This window comes from Pleurodeles waltl, chromosome 1_1, assembly GCF_031143425.1.
Source record: "Pleurodeles waltl isolate 20211129_DDA chromosome 1_1, aPleWal1.hap1.20221129, whole genome shotgun sequence".
In the NCBI taxonomy this organism is placed as follows: Eukaryota; Metazoa; Chordata; class Amphibia; order Caudata; family Salamandridae; genus Pleurodeles; species Pleurodeles waltl.
In genome coordinates, this window is record NC_090436.1 from 708,481,403 (window position 1) to 708,498,861 (window position 17,459).

Consider the following 17,459-nt stretch of genomic DNA (forward strand, 5'->3'; position numbering starts at 1 on the left):
AGCGTTGGGTGACACGTTTCAGATGTCCTGGAATGGCCAGTTGCTTTACGTGTTTCCCCCATACCCTTGATTCCTCGGTTTCTGAGGAAGATTCACCAAGACTGGGCCCAACTTATCTTAATAGCTCCGGATTGACCGAGAAGGGTGTGGTACACAGACCTTCTCCAACTCTCACTGTGCCCTCCACACCGTCTCACTCGCAGGGTAGACCTCCTCTCGCAGTCGCAGGGCAGGTTTTACACCCCCACCTCCAGAGCCTGCACCTACATGCGTGGAGATTGAACAGGGTAATCTGAATTCTTTTTCTCTTCCACCAGAAGTGGTGGACGTTATTTTATCGGCCAGGTGACACTCCACCAAGACTGTCTATGCCGGTAGATGGGTGAAATTTGTTATTTTGTGTGGAGAGAGACAAATTGATCCCTTAAAGACCCATTTATCTGATATTTTGCTTTTTGCACTTTCATTGGCACAGAAGGGTTGTGCAGTTGCAACGGTGAAAGCTATTTATCAGCGCTGTCGGCTTTTCTTTGCCTTCCTGATCAACCTTCCTTATTTAAGTCCCCTATAGTTCTTAGGTTCCTTAAAGTGTTAACCAACAAGTTTCCTCCCACTCCATCTGTTATGCCTCAGTGGGATTTGAATTTAGCTCTCACTTTTCTGATGGGTTCACCGTTTGAACCTTTGCATTCTTGCCTATTAACGTTATTGGTTTTGAAGACAGTTTTCCTCACAACCATCACGGCTGCTAGACGTGTGAGTGAGCTACTGGCTCTTAGTGTAAAAACCCCTTTCACATCCTTTCATGCAGACAAGGCGGTGCTGAGAACCAGGGCGGCTTTCCTACCAAAGGTAGTTACTCCATTTCATATGGGGCAATCCATAACACTCCCGTCTTTTTACCCTCCTCCCCATCCATCGAAAGAGGAGGAGAGACTGCATCGGCTTGACCCAAGGAGGGCTTTAAGCTTTTATATTGAAAGGACCAGAGAGTTTCGGGTGGACAATCAACTCTTCATTGGCTATGTGGGGAAGAGGAAAGGAATGGCAGTCCACAAGAGAACACTGTCCAGGTGGGTCATTCTTTGCATTAAACTCTGTTATTCTTTGGCAAAGAAGGTTCCTCCTGTTGGTATCAGGGCCCATTCCACCAGGGCTAAGTCTGCCACTTCAGCCTTGGCAAGAGGTGTCTCGGTTGCTGAGATCTGTAAGGCTGCAACTTGGGCTTCCCTCCACACTTTTGCTAGGCATTATTGCTTAGACTCAGAAGTTAGGAGGGACGGCCATTTTTGTAATGAGGTGATCAGTGTTTATATTTTGTTTGTGCAGTAATGGAAACATACCGCAGTAGTTGTTTTTGGTGATATATTGGTCCGGATACCAAGGTTTCTGGCTGAGGAGGGAAGTGCAGAGAGTCAAAGGGAAAGTGGATTGGAGAGGTTGAATATGGAGAGTTTAGGTTCTCTCCTAGAGGGTTCCCATGTAGAGTTATAAACACTGAATAGTCCTGCACACATGTGGGGACCCCGGAGCAGTTCTTCAATATATCTTCTTAAGTGGAGATTTTTGCCTTTCTTCATGAAGGCCTGTAAATATACTTAAGAAAAAGATGGATAGTGAAGCCTATATATCTAGGTTACGATAGCCCAATTCCTCATCATAACATCAAAAAGGGCCAATATGTTAAAACTGAGTATGATTTAAGATATTTTTAAAGAGTATAAATCTTCTTCACAAACCTCTTTTGTTGATAAAGATAAGGGAGAGCAGGGAAGAGTGGCCTCATAGGATGCTATTATAAAATAGAGGCTGTGCCCTTAAGAACCTAGGTACCTCCAGTATCCCATCATGCCCAGCTTGTGGCAGTTGCTTCAGTTCTTTTATATGGCTCCTGCTGACAGGGTCATAAACAATGGGGATCCCTTAAAACTCACTTTAACGTCCGTGAGAAGGGGGAAATAAACCAAGACAAAATACACAACTCCCACCTGTTCTTATACTCTTTTATACTCAGAGTAAATCCCCTACATTATTATTTCAAGGCCTGAACATTCCTCTAGATAAATCACAACATTCAAAGATTAAAAAATAAAAAATATATGTCATACAAAATTGCTCATCCTGTTATATTTAAAGTTCAATATTTTCTCTTTTCTCTTGTGTATATAGGTTTTCAATATTCAACTTAATTACATACACATATAGTATAACATCATTTTATTTAAGCTCATTAAACACACAACAAAAATGAAAAAAAGATTTTTTAAAGATAAAAATCACTTCAGGACCATATCTAATTCAATCACACACTCCCACATCCAGACCCATTCACTCTCATTCACTCTTTTTGTTTATCTCCAGTCACAAAAAGCAAGCATTTTCCACAACGGGCGATAATCCCTAATTTTTTTGCAGTTGTTGTGCTGCTGACCAGAGTCTTCAATCCATCAACGTGTGTTTCGGTGGTACTCAATAATAACTCTCCACCTTCTTCAGGACCATATGTATATCACAGACCAATACCACGGTGGATCAGAATATGGAAACTCTCCTACATGATTGCTCATAAACTTGTTGTATATCCTGTTGTGGTTTTACGCTTCCTATTTAAATAACCACTGTCTTTGCCGACCTGTTTAAGTCTTCGATGGGCTAAACTTAACCTTCTACTGGCCCCCAATATATTGCGCCCTCTCTCAGACTATTTCTTTAATTTGCCATACATTATTGTTTGGGGCTGCCATCTTAGGCATATTGCCTTGTGGTAGGAGACTCATGTAATGTACAGAATGTGAGTACCCTAAGTTTGTGGTTTTAAGGTTGATAATATCTTCACAGTAATGAAGGAGCAGTTCATCTAGTTCTCAAGGCCTTTCACCTATCATTCACCACCAACACCCTGTTTGTTCAGGCAGACAATGCAACCTGAACAAGTAAGGGGGCACTAGGTTCAGGGCCTTGTCACTAGAGGCCCAGATAATTAGAAAATGACTTTTGACCAGGAACCTGAGGGTAATAGCAACTCACCTCCAAGGCATACAGAATGTGCAAGCAGATGCTTGCAGGAGAACTCTCTATTAAATACCCAAGTGGGTCTTGCACAAATAAGTTGTTCAAGCAGTATCTTCTGCTTGTGGGACAACCCTTATATCAACCTCTTTGCCACAGCAGAAAACACAAAATTGTGCAACTTCACCTCCAGGTGTTACCATCCAGAGCCACTGACAAATGCCCTGTGGATCGACTGGTCAGGGAAATTTCTTTATATCTTTCCACCAGTTCCCCTGATCCTGATAGTCCTGATCAAGATGTTCCACTCCAAAGCCAAGATGATCCTCATTGCTCCAGAGGGGCCATGGCAATGGCGGTTCCTGAACCTTCTTCACCGGTCACAGCGTCCACATCTCAAGTTTCCAAACAAGCCAGGTCTACTGATGAAATTCAGACCTACTGATGAAATTCAAAGGACAAATGGTACACCCCAATCTCTCCTTCTTGAATTTGGCAGCATGGCTCCTGATCTTGTGCAGTATGGACGTTTGAAATTGCCACAAGTCTGCATGGAGATTTTCAAGGAGGCTAAGTTGCCTTCCACTCACTCCGCTTACACCTTCAAATGGAAGAGATTTTGCACCTGGTGTTTCTCTAAGAACGTGAACCGACTACTTGCCAAGAGGATTTGATTCTCCCATACCTTCTACACTTGGCTAAATCTGGCTTGCAATTCTCTTCCATAAAGGCTCATCTGGCAGCTCTTACTGCCTACAGGAAATGTCTGTCACAAACCTTTTCTTTCCAAATTCCTGTCATAAAGGATTTCTTAGAGGGGTTGAAGGTTTTCCCCTCTCATTATGCATCCTTTGCCTCCCTTGGCACTCAATATAGTGCTTTCTGATGGATACAGCTACCTGTGGATTCCTCACCTAAAGAATTATCCCCATGCGTAGCATTCGACGGAAACGTCTCTCTAGCTCTTCACGTCGGCGAGGACGTCACAATTGCCCGACTCCATGAGGCTCCACCTGATGTAATCGTGGCAATAAGAGGCCCTCGCCGGCGTGCTGACGTCAGTTCCCTTTTTTCTGTGCCTTTGATAACGGTTACTTTTCTAGCCACCTGTATTGTTCGCTCTTCAGAAGGGATACTTTGTGTTTTTTCTCGATGTCGGTTCCAAAGAAGTCAGGTTTTAAGCCCTGCAGAGAGTGCAGAGATCGGCTGTCGGTGACTGATCCCCACAACGACTGCCTTTGGTGCCTGAGTTCAGATCATGACGTCCAGGAATGTGGGTCATGTCAAAAGATGAATCCGTAGGCCTTAAAGGACTGTGAGGCTAAGCTATTCTTAGCCAAGTCGAAGAAGGAGAGGAAGCGGCACCATGGTTCGTCTTCAGGGAAGTCGCGTCATAAGAAACGGCGTCATCATGACTCTAGGCGTTCGTCCAGGAGTTGGTCGGAGTCGAGGTCTCAGTCGACTTGAAGCCGTAAGACTTGGGAAGTGAGCCCGACGGTGTCCCCACAGCCAGTGACTCTGCAGACGTACCCGGCCCCGTCAGTCTTCGAGGTTGTGGAGCCTCAAAGTCATCAGGCTTCTCTGGCGCATCCAGGTGCGCAGGAGTCCAGTCCGGCGCCTGCCCCGGCTCCTCAGGGCTTTCCTACGTTTCCCGCTCCGGGAACGGATCCGGCGGCATTCCTGAATGCCATGTTTACCATATTCCAGAATATAGCTCCGGGAGGTGGTGCGCCGGCTGGCCCCACCTGTCCCCTGGCATTCAATTTCGGCGTTCCGGCTCCGTACAGGCCAACGCCGTTCATGCCGTTCTGTCCGGCAGGAGACTCTAACCAGGCGCCGATGCCGGCGGGGCAGCCGTCGACATCCAGGGAGAGACCTTCGACGCTGTTGTCGGATGAGATGGAGCCTCGAGGCCGGATGGATCCTCGAGGCCGGATGGCCCCAGAGAGTCTGGTTGTGCAGGCATCCTGTTCTTCGCGGTCTGCCCCTGGCTCTTTTCCGGGAGTTCCATCTGACCGGGAATCCAAGCGTATGGAACAGTCAGCCAAGAAAGTGTTTTCATCGTATAGCATGGCGCTAAAATCTGCCAATGCTACCTGTATTCTTGGCAGGTACATACATGCTATAATGGACGAGACATGCCCCAGGACTTGCATGGCCTACTTTCGGATGCCCAGGCAGCGGCTACGCAAGCCATTCAGTCAGGGCTGGATACCACAGACTCTGTTGCAAGAGCCATGGGGACCTCTGTTGCCACCAGGCGCCATGCTTGGTTGCACACTTCTGGATTTTCTTCGGACGTTCAGACCACGTAGTTGCATTTGCCTTTTGATGGGGCGAAATTGTTTGGATCTAAAGTGGACTCTGTGCTAGAGCGCTTTAAGGAATGTAGGGCCACTGCTAGGTCGTTGGGCCTACAGGCTGCTTCAACCCCATTTTGATCATTTAGGCGGCTGCAAGTTTTTTGAAGAGGAGCTTCCTTTCGTGGGATATCGCAGCAGCTAGGGCAGCAGTCTTCGAGCCTCCCTTATCGATCATTTAGGGGGCGGGGTAGGGTCCGCACTAGAGGGGCCACCCAGCAGCAGCACCCTTCCTCTTCCTCAGGAGGGATGCCACAAGGAAAGCAGCCCTAGTCCTCTAGCCATTGTCTCACATGTCTCTCCATGAGGGGGAGGCTTTCTCTTTTTCTTCCCATGTGGGAGTCCATAACATCAGATTCCTGGGTCATCAGTGTGGTAAGAAAAGGCTATGCTCTTCCCTTTTGGGAGATTCCCCGTGCCTTCCCTCCCCGTCCTTCCTTTTGTTCAGAAGATCATCTCCTGTTGCTAGAACAGGAGGTTCTGTCCCCATTGTTGAAAGGCGCAGTGGAGTTAGTTCCAGAGCAGGAGAGGGGTCAGGGATGTTATTCCAGGTACTTTCTGATTCCCAAAAAGGATGGTCGTCTGAGACCTATCTTGGACCTGAGGATTTTGAATTGGTTCCTTAAACAGGAGAAATTCAAAATGCTGACTCTAGCACAGGTGCTTATGGCGTTGAACAAGGTGGATTGGATGGTGTCGGCCGACTTGCAGGATGCTTATTTTCACATTCCCATTATCAAGTAGCACAGGAAGTATCTCCGGTTTGTAGTGGGATCGCAGCACTACCAGTTTGCGGTCCTTCCTTTTCGTCTTACTTCCGCACCTCGGGTCTTCACGAAGGTGATGGTGGCTGTTGCAGCAGACCTCAGGAGGAAAGGGATAGCAGTATTCCCTTACCTGGATGATTGGTTGATCAAAGCTGAGTCTCCGGGGCTTGTGTTGCATCATCTGCAGCTGGCAACCTAGTTGTTGTTCAGTCTTGGTTTTTCAATAAATGTGCCCAAGTCTCACCTAGAGCCCTGTCAATGCCTCCTGTTCATAGGGGCAGTACTGGACACTACATTGAATCGGGCCTTTCCTCCGCCACAGCGGATAGAGGACATTCAGGCATTGATTCCAATGTTTCAAGAAGGAGCGGTGGTTCCAGTCCTCAAGGTCCTTTGTTTGCTCGGCCTGTTCGCTTCTTTCATTCTATTGGTCACTCATGCACGCTGGCACATGAGGGCCCTTCAGTGGTGCCTCCGCAGGCAGTGGTTTCAACACAGGGAGGATCTCGGGGAGTCGATAAGGATCTCCAGAGACACTGCGGCAGATCTCCGATGGTGGGCTGCTGACGGCAACCTCTCTCCAGGAAAGCCGTTTTCGCTGCCTCCTCCGGTGACCACAATTATAACGGATGCCTCCACTTTGGGGTGGGGAGCTTATCTGGGGGATCTGGAGCTCACGGGTCGTTGGTCTACAGTAGAGCAGATGTTTCATATCAATCTGCTGGAACTGCAGGTGATTTGTTTGGCCCTCAAGGCCTTCCTCCCTTCTCTTCGTGGTCAGTCGGTTCAGGTTCTAACGGACAACACGACCGCAATGTGGTATATCAACAAGCAGGGAGGTGTAGGGTCGTACCTTCTTTGCAGAGAGGCTCTGCGATTCTGGTCCTGTGCTCGGGACCATCGGCTTTGCTTAATAGCAAACCATCTGGCCGGGGCTCATAACATGCCTGCAGACAGTCTCAGTCGGTTCTTCTCAGACGACCACGAGTGGCGTCTTCATCCGGATCTGGTTCTTTACATCTTTCGGATGTGGGGTTTTCCCCGAATAGACCTGTTTGCCACTCAGGAGAACACACACTGTCCGTGGTTCTGCAGCCTACAGTATCCGACACAAGGAGCGTTGGGGGACGCGTTTCAGATGTCCTGGTGCAACCAGCTGCTTTACGCGTTTCCCCCCATACCCTTGATTCCTCAGGTTTTGAGGAAGATTCACCAAGACCTGGCCCAAGTCATTCTAATAGCTCCGGATTGGCACGAAGGGTGTGGTACGCAGACCTACTCCAACTCTCGCTGTGCCCTCCGCTCTGTCTCCCTCTCAGGGCAGACCTCCTCTCGCAGTCGCAGGGGCAGGTTCTACACCCCCACATCCAGAGCCTGCATCTTCATGCCTGGAGATTGAACGGGGCAACCTGAGTGCTTTTTCTCTCCCACCGGAGGTGGTGGACGTTCTTTTATCGGCCAGGCGACACTCCACCAAATCGGTCTATGCTAGCAGATGGGCTAAATTCGTTAATTGGTGAGGAGAGCAGCAAATTAATCCCTTAAGTGCCCATATTTCAGATATATTGTAATTTGCTTTGTCGTTGGCGCAGCGTGGTTGTGCTGTGACCACTGTTAAAGGCTATCTTTCGGCCCTATCGGCCTTCTTATGTCTTCCTGGTCAACCTTCTCTGTTCAAATCCCCTATTGTATTAAGGTTTTTGAAGGGGCTTACTAATAGGTTTCCTCCCACTCCTTTTATCATGCCCCTTTGAGCCACTTAATTTTTGTCCCTTGAGGTATTTGTTTTTAAAAACGGTGTTTCTGATAGCCATCACGTCTGCTAGACGTGTTAGTGAGCTCCAGGCTCTTTCTGTTCATCCGCCGTTTACAACTTTTTATAAAGACAAGGTGGTTTTGAGGACCAGGGCGGCTTTCCTCCCCAAGGTAATCTCCGTTTCACTTGGGACAATCCATCACTCTCTCGACATTCTACCCTCCTCCGCATCCATCTAAGGAGGAGGAAAGACTCCATCGTCTGGACCCCAGGAGGGCTCTCAGCTTTTACATTGATAGGACGAGAGAGTTCCGCTTGGATGACCAAATCTTTGTTGGATACGTGGGAAAGAGGAAGAAGAAGGCCGTCCACAAGCGAACGCTGTCCAGGTGGGTCGTTCTTTGTATTAAAATATGTTACTCATTGGCGAAGAAGGATCCTCCTTAGGGGATCAGGGCCCATCCCACCAGGGCCAAGTGGACCTCATCGGCTCTGGCCAGAGGTGTTCCTGTGGCGGACATTTGTAAGGCCGTGACTTGGTCTTCCCTCCACACCTTTTTAAAGCATTATTGCCTGGATTCAGAGGTGCGGAGGGATGCCATTTTGAGCGGGCTGTGCTGCAGGAGTTCCTGGTGTGACCAGACAGACACCCTCCTCCGAGGTGGTACTGCTTTGGGACTCTATTCATTAGGTGAGGAATCCACAGGTAGCTGTATCCATCGGAAGAGCAAGTTACTTACCTTTAGTAACGTTTTTTCTGGTGGATACACTGGCTACCTGTGGATTCCTCACGGTCCCTCCCGCCTCCCCGTTGTCTGTCTGGTCATACCGGGATCGCCTTGGGTGTGCATTTCTGTGTTTTAATTTTGTATATTTGTATATATGTGCATACATATATGGTTGCATTTCAGGTTATTTCCAAGTTTTCAAATTTGTTCATGATGGTGTACATCTTTTACGGAGGACTATTGGTGTTGTTTCTGTTATTGATGTTTGCGTTTCTATAAAGGTTTATTGCTTGTGATCATGGAGTGTTTGGATTATCGATGTTTATCTATTCGTCTCAAAGGCACGTCAAAAATGGCGTAAACTGATGTCAGCACGCCTGCGAGGGCCTCTTTTTGCCACGATGACGTCAGGCGGAGCCGTGTGGAGTCGGGCAATTGTGACGTCCTCGCCGACGTGCAGAGCTAGAGAGAAGTTTCCGTCGAATGCTAGGTGAGGAATCCACAGGTAGCCAGTGTATCTACCAGAAAAAGCATTACTGAAGGTAAGTAACTTGCTCTTCTTGCCTTTTGTGGGCTCCCTTTGAACCCATCCACAAAGCTTCCTTACAACACCTTATGTGGAAAACAGCTTTCCTGGTAGGGATCATATCAGCTCGGGTGAGTGAGATACAAGCACCATGTTCTCACGAACCATACACTGTCTTTCATTGTATCAAAGTGGTTATGAGAACTCACCCAAAATTCCTTCCTAAAGTATTATCTGACTTCTATGCCAACCAGACTATCTAATTTCCTTCATTCTTACAGAATCTCTCTACTCCAGCAGAAAGATCTCTCTATCCACTGGATGTTAGGAGGGTTCTGAAGTTTTATCTCGCTAAGACAAGGGATATTCAACAAAAGGACCAATTACTTATTAACTATGGTCCAGTCCACACGGGATTCCACACCTCCAAAGAATCCATCTCCAGATGGATAGTTTCATGTACTTTGTTGTGCTACCAAAAAGCTCATAAATCTCTATCAGCTAATCCTATAGCACTTTCCACTAGGGGGAAAGCGGCTCATGTTGCTTTACTACGCAATATCCCTATTCCAGAAATTTGCAAAGCAGCTACTTTGAAATCAGTACATACTTTCACCAAGCATTACTGCCTAGATTCTGATGCTAGAGCAGATGCTAAAATAGGACAGGCTTCCCTCAGAAATCTGTTTGCTTAAGCCATCTAATTGGCCCTCTGTCTTCTCCACTGCAGTATGTGGGTATGGGCTTGCTACTCTTTTCAGTGTTTATGACTATACATGAAAATCTCCTATGTGAGAAGGAGTAGTTTCTTACATGTAACTCCTGTTCTTTTGTAGAGGAATTTCCACGATAACTCATAAGCAACTCTCCCTCCTTCCCCCTCAGTGGAATTGACAGAGGTAATCTTTAAATGTCCCATATAGCCTTCAAAAAGAACTGAAGCAACTGCCACCAGCTAAGCATGATGTGATACTGGTGGTCCCTAGGTTAATAATGGCACAGCTTCTATTTTAGATATATAATGGCATTCTATTAGGCTACTCTGTCCTGCTCTCACTCACCTCCATCATAAAAAGGAGTTTGTGACGGAGATTTATACTGTTTCACAACATCTTAAATTATACTAATTTTTAATGTATTGGCCCTTTGTGATTTAATCATGAAGAATTGGGACACTGTAGCCTAGTTTTTAGGCTGCATTATCTGTCTTTTACTTAAGTGTCTTTAGGGGCCTTTATGAAGAAAGGCAAAAATCTCCACTTAAGAATATATGTTGAAGAACTGATCCAGGGTCCCCACACATGGGCAGGACTGTTCAGGGCTTATGGCTTATCCTGGAACTTCCCCTACGAGAGAATAGGAGTTACAAGTCAGAAACCATTCCTTCTTTGTTTTTTAGGACTTTAACATTTGTGATCAAAATCCATGTAATGACTGATTGCATTGAGGCAGTATGTAATGTGTAACTGAATTTGAGATATAAATTAGGGAAGGAGAAAAAGATTTGGGTGTTGTCAGGATAGAGTTGAAAGTATAAGCCAAACCAGGAAGTAATGAGGGAAGAGTTGTGGAGTGAGGAAGGTTCCAATTACCAAGCACTAGGTAAGACCGCCTGGCAGAGAAGTAAGTGATGATTTCTTTGAGTTGCATTTAACAGAAAATTAGCAATCATAGAAGTATGAGGTGAACTAGTTGCCTGCGAGGCCACTGATTGCTAGCTAACTTTAGAGTAGAGTATACTGCTGGAAAGTAGTCGAAAGCAGTGAATAGGTCGGTTGTGATGGTGATGTTCGGCATGTGTGAAAGAGAGACTTCTGTGGAGTGAAAGGTACTAAAGACAGATTGAAGGAGGTTAAAATTACTCAAGAAACACTATATTAGGAGTTGAATAAAGACCAGTCGCTCCAGTGTCTTTGAAAGAAGTGAGAGTTGAAATACTGGGCAATAGTTTGCAGCGAATGTGGGATGAACTGAAGGTTTTTTGAGGAGAGGGCAGGACAACTGTACAGTTAAAGCAGATTGGATGTATGTCATTGGAGACAAAATGGCTGAAAATGTAGGTGCTGCAGAGCAGTACATTTGATGTAAGTGTGAGAGATCTGAGAGTCTGAGGGGTGAAAGGGCCAGATGGTAGACAGGGGTTGGATTTTTTTTTAATGATAGGAATGAGTTCTCCTGGCCACGTTGTGAACTTTGACAGTTTGGCAAAGTGAAGTTATGTGTATTGGGGCATTAAAGGCTGTGGCACTGTCATAAGTATAGTTGGTGTGATTCTTTCAGTAGTAGTTTTTGAGAAGTTACTAGTACAGTTATTTGCTGATAAAGATGAGTGATTTTTGGATGGTCGTGGAGGAGAGAGGAGGTTTTGAATGGGTGTGCTGACCTTTGTGGGTGAGGCTGGAGTAAAGTGATGAGGTTATGATTGTATGATGATTGAACATTGCTGAGGTTTTAGAGAGAGTGCTTCTTTGTATTCTATGTTATCCAATTCCCTTTTCCCATAACATTCAAATTTTGTTCATCTTCCCCAGTGAATTGTTCCTGTACAGTACAATTCCATAGTTAAGATGTAGAATGTTGAAATCTTGAGACTATCCACAGAGTCCTGCTGTGTGGGAAGCTTGCTCTATATATACTATATCAAAATGAGATATAGGCCCTCATTAGGACGTTGGCGGTCTTCCATGAAGACCTCCAAAGCCGCAGGCGCAAGGAGACCGCCAGTGCTGGCGGTCTCCAGCCCACCATATCACAGGTACTGCTGGATGTCCACCACACTTTGGGTGAAAATCCAGCAGTAGTTGTGCTGGCGGGCAGAGGCGCTCTGGCGGTTCCACCACCAGCCCACCCTGCCAGTAGGACACCTCCTGCCATATTATGGGCCATAATACAGCTTGGCGGTGTCTTGCTGGTGGGGCTTTGCCGGTGGTGGAAGCACCCCTTGCTGTTCCCTGCCCGACGACCTTCTCCCGGGAACAGGTAGGGTCATCGTCCGACAGGGGAGAGGGAAGCCGGGTGGGGGATGTTGTGTGTATGAGTGTGTGTTGTCTGCATGTGTGCATGATTGCATGGTTGTATGTGTGACTGAGGGGGTCATTATGAACATGGCGCTAACCACTGTCTCCCGCTGTGGCGACAATGAACAGAATCCTGCCATTGGCGGTGAACAGAAACCCGCCATATAAAGATGCAAAAAACAGAATCCGCCAAAAATATTCCTGCCACCGCCAGGGCCTTGTCGGTGAAGAAGCGGCACATCCCACTCCGCCACCACCGAGCACACAAATCCCACGCCCTTCAAATAATGATGCACAAATCACTGCGGCGGTCAGTAGATGTCGAACGACCATTGGCGGTACAGATAGCCACGGCCAACAGTATGAAATGCATACATTGGCAAGTTTGAAACCCACATACCTGACACACATCCACAACACTATAAAACACTCACAGACACACCCCACAATCCTTTGCATGGCCAATAGGAGAAGCCAAACGGACAACACTATAGGCAGACACTGAACGCCACATCACACGACTCACACACCCAACCACACAACAGCACCCTCACCAATATCCACACAACACACCCCCCACAACACACAACATGGCACCCCCCAAGCAGCCACGCTTCACAGAAAGGGAGCTAAGGACCATGGTGGATGAGATACTCAAGGTCGAGCCACAAATATTCGGGGCACAGGCCCAGCACACATCCATCACCAAGAAGATGGAGTTATGGCAGACCATTGTCAACAAGGTCAACGCAGTGGGAAACCATTCATGCACGAGGGATGACCTCCGCAAGAGATGGAATGACCTGCGCAGGAAGGTGAGGTCCATGGCATCTAGGCACAACATTGCGGTACAGAAGACTGGGGGAGGACCTCCACCAACACCCCCGACTACATTGACTGGGAGGAAAAGGTACTGGCCATCCGGCACCCGGAGGGCCTCACTAGACTCATTGGAGGAATGGAATCAGGTAAGTCATCCACAATTACCCCATATCCATCAGATCTTGAATGCATGCAACACCCCACCCCTCCAACTACCACCAGGACCACTACCCCATCCAGGCCACAATCACTAAATCCAGTCACACTGCATGCCCACAAACCCACCAACAGGCCCACATCCCTCCCCTGTGCACAGCCACCTACCCCTGGAAGGCATCACACTAGCACTACACCACCCACAATGCACCTCCACATCCCAAGCAAATGCAATGGCAACCTCACCAAAGCACCCTGCATGGCCCACCAGTGGAAGCCCTGCACAAAATAGGCCTGCCCTGTGCACCCCATCCGATTTTGCTATTCTAACATACATGTCCATTCCCCCCAACAGACACCACCACCCATGCCACCCTGACGGACAGGACAAGGAGTGGCAGTGGCCCACGTGGAGACAGAGGCACCAGGACACTGGAGAGGGAACTCTGGACAGTGAGGAATACCCTGGCCCTTCACACAGTCCTGGGCTGTCACTATCCAGCAGCCCCACCCAGGACACCACTGATACCCCTACCACCCAGCCACCAACATCAGCTCCGGGCAACCGGCCCCACACCTGTGTATTCAGGCCACAGACTGGTGGAACACAAGGACAGAGGCCACAGCCACCACCTACCAATAGGCAGGAAGATGATGGCCTCAGTACAAGTGGCACCACCGGTGCAGGGGAGACAGGCACAGGGGGCTAGGCCCAGTGGGAGGGCAACAGTGGCCCAGGGGAGAGGGCAAAGGATGGATGCTGCAGCCCAGGAGGTCATCTCTGAGGTCCTGGGAACATACCACCATACGCAGGACAGGATGGGCCAGATCGTGGCCACCCTGAAGCAGAATCAAAGGCTGCAGATAGCACACCACCAGGAGGCCAAGGAGCAGTGGAAACAGCGCAATGCCACCATGGTCACTATTGCAGGGGCACTGCTGCACCACTTCCCAACCCAGCCTGAGACCCCCACAGACCAGGAATCCCCTACCACACACCAAGATACAGACCAGCCATCAACAACAGCACCAGCAACTGGACTGGTGCCACAATCTAAGGACACACAGGAGACCAGCACCTCCACCCGTACAGGCCAACACCAGGCACCCAAACGGTCCCTGAGGCCCAGATATGGCACAGGAATACCTGCCAAGACCAAGGCACCCTCAAAGAAGTGACTGTGACAAGAACTGTCCCCCAAGTGTGCCACTCAGATGGACATATTACCACTGCCAACAATCGCTAAGACCATGTAGCCAGTATGGACATCCACCAGCAGCCCACTCCCATCACTGTAATGAACACCCTGGCATCCCTGACACCTAATAAAACACATGCACACCAATGTCAATGCCTCCTGTCAGTATGTTGAATCAAATCAAACTGTGCATGCAATTGTCATTGTAATCATATAATCATACCTTTATTGCAGGAATGGCACCCCACGTACAACATGGGGTGGTGTCAACAGAAATTCTCAACAAGTTGTTCATTATGTCACATGTCACAGGCAAACCTTGGTAGAGTGAAAATGTCTATTGACCCAACACCCACACAGGGGATAAGTCAGACAAACAGTATGCAGAACAGACAACAACAGCAGCAAATGGTAAATCTTAGTCACTGGAAGTATAGTTGGATCAGTTGGTTCCTGGAGTGTATATCTTCCTCCTCTTTATCATCACCATCACTCTCATCCCCTCTTAGTGGAAGCTGGTCTGGATATACAGCACCCTCCTCCTCCAAGAGGGGAATAGATTTCCTCGCAACCACGTTGTGCAGCATGCAGCAGGCCACCACTTTTCTACAGACCTTTTTAGGGCCATAGGCCAGGGATCCCCCAGAAATATGGAGGCAACGGAATCTAGCTTTTAGGAGACCTATAGTGCGCTCTATCACCCTCCTAGTACGTCCTTGGGGCTCATTGTAATTCCTCTCTGCATCTGTCCTAGAATTCCTCACTGATGTCAGGAGCCAATGCATGTTGGGGTAGCCAGAATCACCTGCAAAAAGTGGGCAAAACAGTACTGTAACTAACAACCCTCAGTTGCAGACAGGCTGGCTGTCAGCTGTGTGTAGAAAATGTGTCAGACACACTTACCTATGATCCATCCTCTGTCCCCTTGTAGTTGTTCCATCATGTGTGGCACACTGCTGTTCCTCAGCACAAAGGAATTATGGGCTGATTCCGGGAACATGGCATTCACATGTGAGATGTACTGATCAGCTGTACACACCAATTGAATGTTCATAGAGTGAAAGTTCTTCCTCTTTCTGTATGCCTGTTCACTTACTCTTGGGGGGATGAGAGCTATGTGGGTGCCATCGATGGCACCAATCACATGAGGGATGTTGGCAAAGGCATAAAAGTCTGACTTGATGGCAGGGAGTTCAGCACTTTGGGGAACCCTCACATATGACTGCAGGTGTCGTACAAATGCATTCAGGAATCTGGATAGTATGAGGCAGAACATTGGCTGTGAGAACCCTGTACCCATGCCCACTGTAGCCTGAAATGAGCCCGTGGCCAGGAAATGGAGTGCAGAGAGCACTTGCCCTTCAGTAGGGATGACATGCTGATTACGATTAGCCGGTCTCAGTGCTGGATCCAGTAATGCAGAAAGTTCATGAATAGTAGCACGAGTGAGTCTGTAATTGATTATGATGTTAAGCTCCACCATGGTCTCCAAATCAACAAGTGGTCTGTACACCAATGGGGCCCTCCCTCGCCACATGGGTCTGTACCTAGAAGGAGTAGAGAACACATGTGTGGGACACATATCCATCTTCCCAACATGTTGATTATTCATCACTGCTGGCAAACAAGTCGATGACACATATGCATTGTAGGATGTTAAACTGGAGTGACATGTCCTCACTGATACATCTGGACTGTTGTGATGAGTAAATGTTTTTTGTCCATGCATTTGGTGGATGGGGTCCTTAGGGCCTGAATGGGGCCAATGAGAAATTCATAACTGCGTAGTAGTGTGCAAAATGTCTGCCCACAGTAATCCAGATATGTAGCAGTGGAAGTCACCTCATACCGCTAGCGGTTGTCGTAATGGCGTAAGGCGGTGTTTACTGCCGTGCACCCATTCATTGGTTAACATGGTTGTCAATGGGGAATATGAGCCTATCATGATCGCCGCTGGCGGTGATGGTGCCCACCGCTGAGCAGCGTACGCTATCTCGTCACCCCAACTTCACTTGACTTCCGGATTACGCACATGCAAGTACTCCACTGAGTGTGCTGCTGTGTCCTGACCCTGGTCCTGGAAGTGGCACGAGGGGCAGGGGAAAGGGCCCCGGCCTTCACCACCAAGGAACTGGAGAAGGTGGTGGACGGGGTCCTACCTCTGTACGCCAAGCTCTATGGTCGACCAGAGGTACAGTGAGTAGGAGGATTGGGGTGCATGAATGTGTGAAATGGTGGTAAATGTCTGTGAACATGTGTGCACGATTTGACACTATACAGCTGTGGAATGCATGACATACTGCGTGTGTGAGGTGTTGTAATGCTGTTTTAAGTGTCCGTCCCATAGGGGACGTATAGCCAGTTGTGTCAAATGGGCATTGTCTGACCTCTGTGTCACTTTTCTGTGTGTCCCCTACAGGTCAGCGCCCATCAGAAGAGGGAACTATGGCAGGCCATCGCCAGGGAGGTGCGGACCCTGGGGGTCTACAACTGGCGGATCACCTACTGCAGGAAGCGGTGGGAGGACCTGCGGCGCTGGGCCAGGAAGACCTGTGAGGCCCAGCTGGGGAAGTCCTCCCAATGAGGAAGGGGTGCCCGTCGGGCAGTGACCCCCCTAATGCGTCACATTCTATCGGTGGCGTATCCAGACTTAGATGGGCGCTTGAAGGCTGCACAGCAGATAAAAGGGGGTGAGTACAGAGACCATTGTATGCCTCCTTGATGGATGTCTGAGGGTGCTGTCGTAGGTATGCTGTCTAATGGTAGGGACTCTGACAGATGTAATTTGGCATAGTGATGATAAGATGATAAGGGACAGGTGTGCAGTTCTTCAGGTCCTTCTGTGATGTTGGAGATGGATGTATACCTGGGTTGTGGCCAATAGCCAGGGGCATGGCCGTTAGTATAGCTGTAGGTGCTGGATGGTGGTATACTTGCTGGGTAAGAGTATGTGTGAACCAGTTATGTACATCCATTCAGCTATTAACAGATGTCTCTCCTGTTTTGTCTCCCCACCCCTGTTCTCCTGTGTTGTCTATGTACATCAGCATCATCTGGAGAGAGAGTAGTGGCACCGGCGAGTGGGGATGCAGTGGCCCATGGTTCCAAGGAGGTGAGCG